Below are 16,175 nucleotides of genomic sequence, written 5' to 3'. Positions count from 1 at the left end.
GTTCCCGATAAGTCCTGCTCTTGTAAACAGAGCAGGGCGTTCCTTCCCTGCAAACAGGGAGGACAAAGGAGCCAGCTGCAAACAGCAGACCCTGGGGGCTTGTTTATGTGTAAACATCTTGAAAATCCAGAAAGTCAGGGAAAGGTCAGAAAACCAACAATGTGTCTTGTGACTTGGTAATATTCCACAAACAACTGCAAAAAATAAAGCGGAGCGTGTCGTTCAGGGCGGCTGCCATGTTTGTTTTGTCTTGTGTTGTCTTGTGTGTTCATTCCTTTGTTTAGGAAACACGCAGATCCCAACATGCATCGTGGCACTCGCCTGTAGTCCCAGCTACTCAGGAGACTGAGGCAAGAGAATCGCTTGAACCCCGGAGGCAGAAGTATCAGTGAGCAGAGATTGAGCCACTGCATTCCAGCCTGGGTAACAAAGCAGGACTTTGTCTCAAAAAAAAAAAAAAAAAAAGAAGAAATTACTTAGGCAAATAGTAAGGGTACAGAAATCCTGGATAAGGTTTTCCTTTATTTACTTTTTTTTTTTTTGAGATGGAGTCTCCCTCTATTACCCAAGCTGGAGTTAGGTGGTGCAATGTCAGCTCCCTGCAACCTCCGCCTCCCAGGTTCAAGCTATTCTTCTGTCTCAGCCTCCCAAGTAGCTGGGATTACAGGCATGCACCACCATGCCCAGCTAATTTTTGTATTTTTAGTAGAGATGGGGTTTCACTATGTTGGTCAGGCTAATCTTGAACTCCTGACCTTAAGTGATCTACCCGCCTCAGCCTCCCAAAGTGCTGGGATGACAGGATTGAGCCACCGTGCCCAGTCAAGGTTTTCCTTTTAATGAAAAGCAGCCCCCAAGACCAGCCTGGCCAACTGGTGAAACCAGAAAGTAGGTGTTACAGATTGTTAGTAGAGATGGAGTTTTGCCACGTTGCCCAGGTTGGTCTTAAACTACTGGGCCTAAGTGATCTGTCCGCCTGTATCTCTCAAAGTGCTGGGATTACAGGCGAGAGCCACCACTCCTGGTGCTAAGATATTTCCAACAGTGGTTTAGCAGCAGAGAATAACATGAAATGGAATATTCAGAGATGTCTCAGAATATTCTACAGTCAATGTCAATGGATGACAATGAAAAATGATATTTTTACATGGCCTATAAGACTTCAATTGATAGCCCCTCTTACACTTTTTAATTTTTTCCTGCCATCATTCCCTCAACTTTATATGTCACTCATTAACTAGGGCAAGCTTGTTCAACCTGCAGCCCCAGATGGCTTTGAATGCAACCCAACACAAATTCGTGAACTTTCTAAAAACATTATGAGATTTTTTTGGTGATTTTTTGGCGGTGTCTGATTTACATAGGGCTCACAGATTGGTTCAGTCAGGTATGACGTTTACATAGCTCTCAGGGAAGGCTGGCATCGTGGATATACCATGATCTATTACCTTGTTGATTCAGCTCTGCATTTAAAAGAATGTTAAGGCCGGGCATGGTGGCTCAGGCCTGTAATTCCAGCACTTTGGGAGGCCGAGGTGGGTGGATAACTTGAGGCCAGGAGTTTCAGACTAGCCTGAACAGCATGGCAAAATCCCATCTCTACTAAAAATACAAAAATTAGCTGGTGGTGGTGGCACACGCCCATAATCCCAGCTACTAGGGAGGCTAAGAAAGGAGAATTGCTTGAACCCAGGAGGCTGAGGTTGCAGTGAGCCACGATTGTGGCCATTATACTCCAGCCTGAGTGACAGAGGGAGACGCTGTCTCAATTAAAAAAAAAAAAAAAAAGAAGGAATATAGCAAAACAAAAAGAAATTAGCATACAAAAAAGCCTTAGGAGTCCTCCCTTGAAAGAAAATTCTTGCAAGCTATGTTTCTTTTCAAAGGAAAAAAAAATGTTTTCAGCCTGGGCAACATGGAGAGTTTCCATTTCTACAAAAACAATGTAAAAATTAACTGTACGTGGCCAGGTGAGTGTAATCCCAGCACTTTGGGAGACCGAGGTGTGCAGATCACCTGAGGTCACCTGAGGTCATGTTAGCCTGCCCAACATGGTGAAACTCAGTCTCTATTAAAAATACAAAAATTAGCCGGATGTGGTTGTGGGCACCTGTAATCCCAGCTACTCGGGAGCCTGAGGCAAGAGAATCATTTGAACCCGGGAGGTGGAGGTTGCAGTGAGCTGAGATTGTGCCACTGCATTCCAGCCTGGGCAACAAGAGTGAAATTCTGTTTAAAAAAAAAAAAAAAAAAAGGGCTGGAGGATCACGAGGTCAAGAGATAGAGACCATCCTGGTCAACATGGTGAAACCTCATCTCTACTAAAAATACAAAAATTAGCTAGGCGTGGTGGCGCATGCCTGTAGTCTCAGCTACTGAGGCTGAGGCAGGAGAATCACTTGAATCTGGGAGGCAGAGGTTGCACTCCAGCCTGCTGACAGAGCGAGACTCAGTCTCAAAAAAAAAAAAAAAAAAAATTAGCTGGACGTGGTGGTGTGCACCTGTGGTCCCAGTTGCTTGGGAGGCTGAGGTGTGAGGATCGCTTGGGCCTGGAAGGTGGTGGCTGTAGTGAGCTGTGATCACGCCACTGCACTCTAGCCTAGGCAACAGCACAAGACCTTGTCTTAAAAAAACGTTTAGGCTGGGCGTGGTGGCTCACGCCTGTAATCCCAGCACTTTGGGCGGCCAAGGCGGATGGATCATGAGATCAGGAGATCAAGACCATCCTGGCTAACATGATGAAACCCTGTCGCTACTAAAACTTAAAAAAAATTAGCCAGGCACAGTGGCGGGCATGGCGTGAACCCAGTGGGTGGAGCTTGCAGTGAGCCAAGATGGTGCCACTGCACTCCAGCCTGGGCAACAGAGCAAGACCTCCATCTCAAAAAAAAAAAGTTTAAAAATACTGTGCTTGTTTATATATCGAGAGAAATATGAAAAATTCACTGAAGACTGATATTCTTAATACTATCATATTTGTACAATGTTGTAATTAATTTAAAGTGACTACAATTGTGATCATCAGAAAGCATTCCATGCATATGGGAGTAGCACTTGACCTTACACAGCTGACTCACCATTACTAGCTGTTGCAACTCAGGGACATATCTAGCTTCTGCTGAACATGCAGATATACTAAAAGTGCCATGGGCTTGCACAGTAAGGCTAGAGTTACAGATCTCTGCTTTCAGGTCAGTACTGTGGGGGAAGTAGGAAAGAGGAAGTAGGATTAAGACTATTTGGCAGCAGATAAACAATCTCTTCTATAGTTAGGAATTCTTTATTAAACGTGAGGGTATAGACAAGATCGGTTCTCCACCTCCAAGCATCAGCAAAGACCCTTTCATATCTGGACACCTTCCATCTCAAAGTATAGTTCATATATCAAATTTTGGTGATACAGAGTCAGGCCAGGGAGATGCTATGGCTGTGTTGAATTACTTGACCTAGCTCTTCTTACCTGCAGTTGCTAGAACCCAAGTGCTTTCATGAGGTCAATGAAAGGATCAGATAGGTATTAAACTATTCCTAGCTCTTTTATTAAAACTGCTGTACAATGAAGAGTATATTCTTGCTTTTACACTGCAGCGAGGTGGGAAAAACAGTGGACTAAAAATCTCACATCTCTTATACAAGAATGTTCATAGCAGCTCTATTCACAATGGCCAATATCTGGAAATAACCCAAATGTCTATCAACCTGTGAATAGATAAATAGATCGTGATATAGCCTCACAATAAAATAATGTTCAGGAACAAATACCTACAAATACAACAGCATGGATGGAAATCTGAAAACGTTATGCTAAGTTTTTTGTTTGAGACAGAGTCTTGCCCTGTCACCCAGGCTGGAGTGCAATTGCATGATCTCAGCTCACTGCAACCTCCATCTCCCAGGTTCAAGCAATTCTCCTGCCTCAGCCTCCTGAGTAAGTGGGATTATGGACGTACGCCACCACACCCAGCTAAATTTTTTGTAATTTTTAGTAGAGATGGGGTTTCACCATGTTGGCCAGGCTGGTCTCGTACTCCTGACCTCAGGTGATCCCCAAGCGTCGGCCTCCCAAAGTGCTAGGATTATAGGCCTGAGTCACCGCACCCGGCCCACATTCCACATTATGCTAAGTTTTAAAAGCCTTATACAAAAGCATGTATGTTGCATATTCTTTAAATTTCACTTATCCAGTCAGTCAGCTCTCCTTATCCATAGGTTCCTCATCTATAGATTCAACCAACCACAAATACAAAATATTCAGGCCAGGTGAGGTGGCTCATGCCTGTAATCTCAGAACTTTGGGAGGCCTAGGCATGCAGATCACCTGAGGTCAGGAGTTTCAAACCAGCCTGACCAACGTGGAGAAACCCTGTCTGTACTAAAAATACAAAATTAGCCAGGCGTAGTGGCGCATGCCTGTAATCCCAGCTACTCGGGAGGCTGAGGCAGGAGAATCGCTTGGACCCAAGAGGCGAAGGTTGCAATGATCTGAAATCGCGTCATTGCATTCCAGCCTGGGCAACAAGAGCAAGACTCAGTCTCAAGAAAAAAAAAAATTTTTTTTCAGGAAAAAAAAACAAAGCAGTTGGGCATGGTGGCTCAGGCCTGTAATCCCAGCATTTTGGGAGGCTGAAGCATGTGGATTGCTTGAGCCCAGGAGTTTTGAGACCAGCCTGGGCAACATGGTGAAAACCCATCTCTACAAAAGATACAAAAAGTAGCCAGACGTGGTGGCCTGAGCCTGTGGTCCCAGCTCCTGGGGAGGCTGAAGTGGTAAGATCACTGGAGCCTGGGAAGTTGAGGCTGCACAGAGCCATGATCATACCACTGCACTCCAGCCTAGGTCACAGAGCAAGACCCTGTCTCAAAAAATTAAAGTTAAAGTTTAAATGTAAATTTAAATTTTTAAAAATGTTTAATCTTTATTTACTTATTTCTTTAGAGTCTCCCTCTGTCACGCACTCTCCCTCTGATGACCCACTGGAGTGCAGGGGTGGCTCAACACAACCTCTGCCTCTGGGATTCAAGAGATTCTGGTGCCTCAGTCTCCAGAGTAGCTGGGATTACAGGCATGCACCACCACATCCGGCTAATTTTTGTATTCTTAGTTGAGACAGGGTTTTGCCATGTTGCCCAAGCTGGTCTCCCACTCGTGACCTCAAGTGATCTACATGCCTCGAACTCCCAAAGGGCTGGGATGACAGGCGTGAGCCACCGCACCTGGCCTAAATGCTATATTTAAAGGAAAATTAAAAAAAAAAAAATTACAGCTTAATACCAAGGCCAAAAAAAAAGATTGTTTAGAAAAACAATTGTAGGCCAGGTGCGGTGGCTCACGCCTGTAATCCCAGCACTTTGGAAGGCTGAGGCGGGCAGATCACAAGGTCAGGAGATCAAGACCATCCTGGCTAACACAGTGAAACCCGGACTCTAATAAAAAATTACAAAAAATTAGCCAGGCGCAGTGGCAGGCACCTGTAGTCCCAGCTACTCGGGAGGCTGAGGCAGGAGAATGGTGTGAACCTGGGAGGTAGAGCTTGCAGTGAGCCAAGATCGCACCACCGCACTCCAGCCTGGGCGACAGAGCAAGACTCCGTCTCAAAAAAAAAAAAAAGAAAGAAAAACAATTGTAAAAAATGCAAATAAAACTCAAAACAGTATAGCAAGTATTTAAATAGTATTTGCCTTATATTTGCTATTATAAGTAACCTAGATTTGATTTAAAGTATATGAGAGGGGCCAGGCATGGTGTTTCATTCCTGTAATCCCAGCACTTTGGGAGGCCAAGGCAGGTGGATCACTTGAGGTCAGGAGTTAGAGACCAGCTTGGCTAATATAGCAAAATACCAGTTCTACTAAATACAAAAATTTGCCGGGTGTAGAGGCAGGTGCCTGTAATCCCAGTTACTCAGGAGGCTGAGACAGGAGAATTCCTTGAACCCAGGAGGTGGAGGTTGCAGTGAGTCGGGATTACGCCACTGCACTCCAGCCTGGGTGACAGTGAGACTCCGTCTCAAAAAAAAAAAAAAAAAAAAACCACAGAAAAACATATGTGGAAGGAATGGGAGGAGGTACATCTAGTCTATGCAAATACTAGGCCTCTTTTACATAAGAGGCCTTGTATGGAAGTTGAGCATTCGAGGATATTTGGTGTCCATACAGCTCTGAGAACCAATCCCCAGCAGGTACTGAAGGATGACAGTATGAAGTTTCAGAACAGGCAAAATTAATTTGTTGGACTCATTCACCACTTTCCGATTGCTTATGGCACACTAGTGTCAACCTGAAATAATCAAAAGGATCAGAATCCACCTTAAAGACTTTATTCAAGCAAAAAATTGGAAATAGCCGTTTGGGAGACAAAGGCTACAGAAAAATGGGGTCAGTGCTCCAAAGTTAAAAGTTAAGTTTCTTTCCTTCTATTTTTCCTTATTTTTAATTTTAATTTTACTTATTTATTTATTTATTTTGAGATGACATCTTGCCCTGTCGCCGAGGCTGGAGTGCAATGGTGTAATCTCTTCCCACTGCAACCGCCGCCTCCCAGGTTCAAGCGATTCTCGTGCCTCAGCCTCAGCTAGGATTACAGGCATGCACCACCATGCCTGGCTAATCTTTTGTAATTTTAGTAGAGACGGGGTTTCACCGTGTTGGCCAGGCTGGTCTTGAACTCCTGACCTCATATGATCCACCCGCCTCGACCTCCCAAAGTGCTGGGATTATAGGCCTGAGCCACTACGCACGGCCTTATTTTATTTCTTGAGACAGAGTCTCACTCTGTTGCGCAAGCTGGAGTGCAATGGCATGATCTCGGCTCAGGGAAACCTCCATCCCCAGGTTCAAGTGATTCTCCTGCTTCAGCCTCCCAGGTAGCTGGGATTACAGGCGCCTGCCACCATGCCCCACTCATTTTTTGTATTTTTGGTAGAGACGGGTTTTCCAATGTTGGCCAGGCTGGTCTCAAACTCCTGATCTCACATGATCCTCCTGCCTCAGCCTCCCAAAGTGCTGCGATTACAGGCATGAGCCACCGTGCCTGGTCAATTTTTAGTTTTTTTTTTTTTTTTTTGAGACAGAGTCTCGCTCTGCCACCCAGGCTGGAGTGCAGTGGCCAGATCTCAGCTCACTGCAAGCTCCGCCTCCCGGGTTCCCGCCATTCTCCTGCCTCAGCCTCCCATGTAGCTGGGACTACAGGCGCCCGCCACCTCGCCCGGCTAGTTTTTTGTATTTTTAGTAGAGACCGGGTTTCACCATGTTAGCCAGGATGGTCTCGATCTCCTGACCTCGTGATCCGCCCGTCTCGGCCTCCCAAAGTGCTGGGATTACAGGCTTGAGCCACCGCGCCCAGCCAATTTTTAGTTTTTTTTAAGAGATGAGATCTTACCATATTGCCCAGACTGGTATCAAACTCCCAGGCTCACAAGATCCTCCTGCCTTGACCTCCAAAACTGCTGAGATTACAAGCGTGAGCCACTGCATCCTGCCCTTGAATTCCTTCTTACAAAGACAGAAGAAAGCAAGTTTAGTAGGATTATAACATTTTCTATACTAGCCTGGTTTATGAATTACAACAATTTAATTAATTATAGTTTACTTTTTTTCCCATATGGCTTGTTTTCTTTTTTCTCGCTTTTCTTTTCTTTCTTTTTTTTTTTTTTCTTTAGACAAAGTCTCACTCTGTTGCCCAGGCTGGAATGCAGTGGTGCAATCTTGGCTCACTCCAACCTCTGTTTCCCAGGTTCAAGCAATTCCCCAGGCTTAGCCTATCAAGTAGCTGGGACCACAGGTGCCTGCCACCACACCCAGCAAATTTTTGTATTTTCAGTAGAGCTGGAGTTTCACCATATTGGCCAGGCTGGTCTAGAACTCTTGGCCTCAAGTGATCCGCCCACCTTGGCCTCCCAAAGTGTTGGGATTACAGGCATGAGCCACCGCTCCCAGCCTGTCTTTTTTTCTTTGTGCTAGTTTTCATTACCTTTCCAATTTAAAAGAATGTACTTAACATTCCATCTTAAGAGGATGTGATAGCCATGAAATCTTTGTGTGTGAGAAAAGTAAGAGGGAAGTTAATCTATGATGAAGATTAACTGTGAAGAGGGAAGAGGTCTGCCCTGGCCCTTTAGTCCTTTGCAGTATTTTAAAAACAATGTAGATAAGGAATAAGAATAATCTATAATCAGAGAAACAAAGTTTCTAGTTGCCTAGGTAACAGCTGCATGTCACATGATTCAGGCCTTATAATCTCACTCCTTTAAAGCTCAAAATAATTTACAGTTCCAACATGCTAGATTTTAAATTTATTTTCACAGTAGCTACACTAGCTTTTTTTTTTTAAGTTAACAAGTGTTTGGGTGAGGGAGAAGGGACAAGATGGAGGAAGGTGAACAAGAAGGCACAATCCATGTTGCTTCCAGGTTCTTCCTCACCAACTTTCCCGCGCGTGGGAAAATGCAGCCCGCGCCCGGAAAGATGCAGATCAACCGAGCATGCGCCAGGTGACGTCAATCCGAAGAGATCGAAACTTACCCGGCCACGCCTATGGAGACGCCCCTATCACGCCCTTATCCCGCCCACTGCCCTCCCCCTTCCAGTACCAATGCATAAAAGTCCGCTGCCGGCAGGAGCCGGTGTGACTTCTTCGGCCCCTGCATTTGTGGACCAAAGAACCTCACCCAAGAGCGCTGGCGTGACTTCCTTGGCCCCATACCTGAGGACGGAGGAACCTCACCCGAGAGTGTGTGCATATTTGCAATAAAGGGCTGCCACTTTCTTGTGTACTTTGGCCTCATGTTTAATTACCTAGCTCTCCTAAATTAAGTTACATTAAATTAAATTAAGACAGGTGGTGCCGAAACCCGGGAGGAGACCCCTCCTCAGGGCCCCCCAAGGTCCAGGGAGCCTCCTCCACCTTTCACACCGCAGATGGACCAGGACCCAGACGCTACTTTCCACACCTCCAAGCCTCCTAAAGGTAAGTACCTCTTGCCTCCCTCTCATACTCCTTGGCCAGAAGTCCTGCGCAGGCCCAAGGCTTTTGGTCACCAGGTGACCCACAGGAGAGTTCCCAAAGGTAGAGACATCTGCCCAAAGGAACTCCATTCCAGTCCACGTGAGACCCGTCCAGGACGGAGACGTCCGCCTGAAGGTAATCTCCATTCCGGCTCCAGGAGCCATCCAGTCTCTAGTGGCTCCAAAGAACGCTTTGTAGCCAGATAGAGTTCAGTTTCCGCCTTCCGCGAGAGAGAGGCAATAAGAAATCCCCAATCCAAAATACCTAGAGACACCCCTTTAAGGTGTCTTCTAGCTAATCTCAAAACTTTACAATTAGAGCAAGATCTTAAACGAAAGCGACTAATTTTCCTCTCCACGGTGGCATGGCCACAATACAAGTTAGATAATCAGTCTCAATGGCCACTAGAAAGAACCCTTGACTATAATATTTTACTTGATTTGTCTAATTTCTGCCAAAGGCTAGGAAAGTGGTCAGAAATCAATTATGTCCAAGGCTTTAAGGACTTGCGCTCTCGCCCAGACCTGTGCGCCCAATGTTCAATAGCCCAGGTCTTGTTAGCAAAAACCCGGCCCTTGGCCCCCACCTCAGCACCTGAGGAGGACTCCACCTCCATTTCAGATAAGGCCGACGGCAGGCGACCTCCCTCCCGACCTTCCAACCCCCCCCTTCCTATGGACCTCCTGACGCCCCTCCCTCAGCCACTCTCCTTACCCCTCCCTATGCACTTCCCACCGCCCCTCTCAACACTCCTCCCTCAGCAGCCACTCCTCTCACCTCTCCCATTGCAACCCATACCCGTTCAAAGACTACTATACCAAACCTTACAAATCAACCTTCCACTAACCAACCTAACCCTGCCTCCCCTACCAATCTACTGGCCCCCCTCTGAGAGGTCGCCAGAGCCGAAAGGCTAGTTAGAGTCCATGTCCCTTTTTCCTTGGCTGATCTCTCCAAAATTAGACAACGACTTGGCGATTTCTCAGCCAACCCCACGCAATATTCCAACAAAATTTAAGTACCTTTGTCAGGCATATGATCTAACCTGGCATGACTTACAGGTCATTTTGTCCTCCTCCCTTAACCAAGAGGAAAAAGAGCACATTCTCACAGCCGCCAGGCAACGTGCAGATCAATGGCATTTAACCAACTCCACCATCCCATTAGAAGAGATGGCTGTCCCGTCCATAGAACCAGATTAGGACTACCAACCACAGCAGCCTGGCCGCCGTAGGAGGGACATTATGATTCAATGTCTCTTGGCCGGTATGCAGGCAGCCTCTAACAAAGTGGTAAATTTTGATAAATTAAAGGAAATTATCCAACACCCAGATGAGAACCCGGCTTCCTTCCTAAATCGCCTTACAGAGGCACTGGCCCAATTTACCCGCCTAGACCCCACTTCCCCAGCCAGGGCAGCTGTCCTAGCCTCCTATTTTATTTCCCAGTCAGCCTCAGATATTCGAAAAAAGCTAAAAAGGTTGAAGATAGGCCTCAGACTCCCATACAGGACCTAGTAAAAATTAGCCTTCAAAGTTTTTAACTCCAGAGAAGAAGAGCTGAGGCCGCAGAGCTAGACAAGGAGAAAAGAAAGGCTGCACTTCAGGCGCAAGCTTTAGTGGCTGCCCTCCAACCAGGGTTGCCCACTCTGCCGGCAAGGAAGACACAGGGCAAGTCTCCTAAAGGCTCCTACAAGTCTCCTAAGGGCTCCTGCTATAAACGCGGAGACCCAGGACACTAGGCAAACCAGTGTCCCCAGGCCAAGCCGGCCACTCCATCTCGTCCATGCTTTAAGTGTGGCACAACCAGGCATTAGGCAAAACACTGTCCAAATCCTCACCTGTCTACCACGCCATGCCCAACCTGCCAACAGGAAGGACACTAGAAGTCTCATTGCCCTGCCATCAAGACAGGTGCCGTGCCTGAACATGGTGCCTCTCCTCAAAGGTCAGAAAGCTCCTTCCAGCTCCTACACCTTGATGACGATTGATGGTGCCCACACTCAGAGACCCCGGTCACCCTTGCCGAGCCCAAGGTAACGCTACAAGTAGCAGGTAAGCCAATTTCTTTTCTCCTCATTATGGAGGCTACCTACTCAGTTTTGCCACCCTATAGTAGACCTAGCCAACTCTCCACTATTTCAGTAGTAGTAGACAGTAAGCCATTTAACCCTTGCCAGAACTCAATGTTAAACTGTTGCCTGGACTATGCATGTTTTGCCCACTCTTTCCTCATCATGCCCTCATGTCCCACCCGCCTCTTAAGACGAGACATCTTAACCAAACTCTCCATAGAGACACGTCAATCGTAGGTAACCCTACTTCCCCTTGCCCTTACCAGACTACAGGCGACACCTAGAAGCCCTACAGGCTTTAGCCCATTTGAACTAGTTTACAGGCGCCCTCTTGCATTACGAGAACTTCCTATTCTTCCCACACCTCTGGCACCCTACTTGCCCTATCTCTCTTTCTTAAGACAATTACTTAGAGAACACACCGAAAGGTCACTTCCCCCACCTACATAAGGAAATCCAGACACCCCCTCGGCCCTTTCTCCAGGTGACCAAGTTCTACTCAAGGATCTACATGCAAAAGGCCTTATTCCTAAGTAGAAGAGCCCATATACAGTAATTCTTACCACTTCTACAGCAGCCAAGCTTTTAAGTCACAGTTCCTAAGTCCATTTTACCCAGTTGAAGAGAGCCTAGCCCCCTCAGGCTAAGTGGCAGTCCACCCAACTGTTGCTCACGCGTCTAGAAATAACCAAGATAGAAACAAGCTAGATGAGCCACACCCTCCTCAAATTTTCCTGTTTCCTCACTATTCTTCATCTTAACTGACTTTTCCCTCACAAACCCCATAGATACCCTCCTCCCCGACCCATCCCCCAACCAGTAGGTCTCCCAACTTTTTACTCTCATGGAAGACCTAGCTTGGCAAGGTGCCCTTTGTGATTTCAGCAATGTTAAACTTACTCTCTACACTTTTCACTTTTGCTACCATTATTATAGTTCACTCTAATCCTCCTAGTTACCCCTACTAATCCTAACTTTGTATCGAAATTTTCTATAACTGAAACCTAGTCTACAGACAACCAGGTACACTCAGTCATGCAGGGCACTGCAGAATGTCCTCCTCAGGGCTGTCAATCTGTCCTCTCCCTAAACTTTTCCCTAAGTTCCATCACTGGAGGCCTCCCGGCCATTTGTTTCTTATATGACCAAACAGAATATAATTATAAGAACTACTGGCAAGAAACCAACCTCAGGTGTCCATACAATTACTGCAAAATCCATCCTTTGTATGACTTCTTTGCACAATCCCAACATAAAAATATGTTTCAAAGCCCTTCGCCAGGAACATATAGTCTTATTATTAATGATCCCTAGGACCCTCGGTGGGCCCAGGGAGTAAAAGGTGGACTATATGCATCAACTTCTTCCTCATATCCCACCGCAACCATCCAGGTAAAGAGAATATATGTTCAGCAAGTACAACTCCCTAAGGGTGTACAGCCCCTACAAAATTTAACCTCAGCCATAAAATCTCATGAACAAAAAAATACAGAAGCTGTTAAGCCCCCAAGCCCCCCTAACAATGAGGACCCATTCTCATGGCTAACACTTATTCGCCAGGGACTTGACTTAACCCAGGCTGCCGGAGTAAAAAACCTCTCTCAATGCTTCCTTTGCACTGCACTCGGAAAAGCTCCCTTAGTGGCAGTCCCTCTACCAGCCACTTTCAATATCCCCACCGACTCTACCAGCTCCTCTCAAGCAACATCCTTGCCTCAAGTCCCACTATACCGTGATCCACAGAGTCAAACCCTTCCTTGTTGCTACTCTACTCCCAACTCTTCATGGTGTAATTATACCCAATTGCCCAATAAGACCCAGACAGCCCCCGTTGGTGGCTACTTCTGGTGTAACCAAACTTTATCTAAAATTCTTAACCCCACCTCCATCACCCAATCCCTTTGCGTCCCAGTGTCTTTAGTGCCTAGCTTAACCCTATATAGCGAAGGGGAATTGTCCGAACTAGCTTCCCAGCTTACCACTCCCAGCAATATAATCCAAAAGTGGGCCGTTTTTCTTCCCTTAGTCATCAGGGTTTCCCTAGCATTGTCCCTAATAGCCTCAGGACTTAGGACAGGGGCACTCGCCCCCTCAATTCAGCCCACACGGGCTCTCTCCACTCAGGTCCAGGAAGCCATAGAGGCTTCAGCTGAAAGCCTGGCCTCTTTACAGCATCAGATTACCTCAGTGGCCCAGGTAGCAGCACAAAATAGGTGAGCATTAGATCTTCTTACTGCTGCAAAAGAAGGAACATGCCTCTTCCTAGGAGAAGAGTGTTGCTATTATATAAACGACTCAGGCCTAGTTGACACCAACGTCTAAACTTTAAACAAAATCAAAAGGAGCTTCAACAACTTAATGCCCCCTTAACCCCCGGACCACCGGTATGGCTGCTGCTGGAAGTACAGCAGCTACTTCCATTCCTAATTCCCATACTAATCCTCTTCCTTGCCTTATGTTTTGCTCCCATTTTTATAAAATTTCTCTGAGCCAAGGTCCAAGAAATCACCCGAGTCACCTTCAATCAAATGCTCCTGCATCCCTACACCCAACTGCCAACCTCAGACCCTAACTACGCCCCTTAACAGCAGGAAGCAGCCAGACAGACAACGGTGCCCCAAATTCTTATAATCAATAAGAGGCTGGACTGTTTGGGTGAGGGAGAAGGGACAAGATGGAGGAAGGTGAACAAGAAGGAACAATCCATGTTGCTTCCGGGTTCTTCCTCACCAACTTTCCCTCATGCAGGAAAATGCAGCCCGTGCCTGGGAAGATGCAGATCAACTGAGCATGCACCAGGTGAAGTCAATCCGAAAAGATCGAAACTTACCCGGCCACGCCTATGGAGACGCCCCTATTACGCCCTTATCCCACCCACTGCCCTCCCCCTTCCAGTACCAATGCATAAAAGTCCACTGGCGGCAGGAGCTGGTGTGACTTCTTCGGCCTGCACATTTGTGGACCGAAGAACCTCACCTGAGAGCACTGGCGCAACTTCCCTGGCCCCATACCTGAGGACCGAGGAACCTCACCCAAGAGTATGTGCATATTTGCAATAAAAGGCTGCCGCTTTCTTATGTACTTTGGCCTCATGTTTAACTACTTAGCTCTCCTAAATTAAGTTACATTAAATTAAATTAAGACAAGTACTTTCCTACCTCAGAGCCTTTTGTTCTGCTATTCCCCCAAAATAGGTTATTCTTTCTTCCCCTTGTAATCTGGATTACTACCCCAATTTAGACATCCTGTTTTTCAAGGAATCTTTCTGGTTAGCTCTCTTGCACTTATTTTTTGTCATAATTATACTAATTATAAATAAGTCATCATTGGTAAGTTTACTTGTTAGGGGCCTATTCCACCTCAGACTGTGAATTCCTTGATGTGCAGGACTATTTATGTCTATTTAGTGTTCTACTCCCAACCTCTATCAGCATTTTTGAAAATACAGTGGCAGCCAGGCACAGTGGCTCACACCTGTAATCCCATCACTTTGGGAGGCCAAGGCAGGTGGATCACCTGATGTCAGGAGTTTGAGACCAGCCTGGCCAACATGGTGAAACCCTGTCTCTAATGAAATTACAAAAATTAAGCTGGGTGCAGTGGCAAGTGCCTGTAATCCCCGCCCTTTGGGAGGCTGAGGCAGGAGGATCATGAGGTTGGGAGTTTGAGACCAGCCTGATCAAGACTGTGAAACCCCGTCTGTACTAAAAATACAAAAATTAGCCAGGGGCAGTGGCAGGGGCCTGTAATCCCAGCTACTCAGGAGGCTGAGGCAGGAGAATTGCTTGAACCCAGGAGGCGGAGGTTGCAGTGAGCCGAGATCATGCCACTGCACTCTAGCCTGGATGACAGAGCAAGACTCCGTCTCAAAAACAAAACAAAACGAAACAAAACAAAACAAAAAAACAAAAAACTAGCCAGGCATGGTGGCAGACACCTGTAATCCCAGCTACTTGGGATGCTGAGGCAGGAGAATCTCTTGAGCCTGAGAGGCAGAGGTTGCAGTGAGCCGAGACGTTGCCATGGCACTCCAGCCTGGATGACAGAGCAAGACTCCATATCAAAAAAAAAAAAAAAAAAAGAAAAGAAAAGAAAAAAAGAAAATAAAAAGAAAAAGAAAATATAGTGGGCAACTAATGAATATTTACGGATTAAGCCACATAGTCGAATGAATCCATGTTTCCATCTTCTCATTTTCCAAAAATTTGGTGAAATTTGGTCATCTTTTCATAGGGCAACACTTTTGTAATATTATTTTCCGTATAGGGAATGAAAAGGTAGTCTCAATTAGTCAGGGGTGGTGGCACACACCTGTAGTCCTAGCTACTTGGGAGGCTGAGGCAGGGGAATCCCTTGAACCAGGAGGCAGAGGTTGCAGTGAGCCACGATTGCGCCACTGCACTCTTGCCTGGGCGACAGAAGGAGACTCCGTGTCCAAAAAAAAAAAAAGGAAAGAAAGAAAAAGATATACATTTCTATGGTCCAGAAAGGGGGGACAACTCAAAGGGGTGGGAGGGGGCACTTACAGGCTATAGGTAAATTTGAACATTTTCTGGTTGACAATTGGTTGAATTTGACTAAAGCCCTGGGATTGATAGAAAGGAAATGTTCAGGGTAAGATAAAGATTGTGGAGACTGCCGGGCGTGATGGCTCACGCCTGTAATCCCAGCACTTTGGGAGGCCGAGGTGGGCGGATCACGAGGTCAGGAGATCAAGACCATCCTGGCTAACACGGTGAAACCCTGTCTTTACTAAAAATACAAAAAATTAGCCGGTCATGGTGACAGGTGCCTGTAGTCCCAGCTACTTGGAGGCTGAGGCAGGAGAATGGCGTGAACCCGGGAGGCGGAGCTTGCAGTGAGCTGAGATCCCACCACTGCATTCCAGGCTGGGCGACAGAGCGAGACTCCATCTCAAAAAAAAAAAAAAGATTGTGGAGACCAAAGTTCTTTGTAAGTCTTATTGTGGCTGCCTTTAAAGACAATAGATGACAAATGTTTTCTATTCAGATCTTAGTTAATCTCTTCAGCATTGGGAGGGTCTGGAGGAAAAAGATAGAGCTATGTTAATAGAGATCCTTTAGAGATGCAAATTTC

This window comes from Rhinopithecus roxellana, chromosome 2 (assembly GCF_007565055.1).
Source record: "Rhinopithecus roxellana isolate Shanxi Qingling chromosome 2, ASM756505v1, whole genome shotgun sequence".
Classification (NCBI taxonomy): domain Eukaryota; kingdom Metazoa; phylum Chordata; class Mammalia; order Primates; family Cercopithecidae; genus Rhinopithecus; species Rhinopithecus roxellana.
This window is presented reverse-complemented; position numbering follows the sequence as displayed.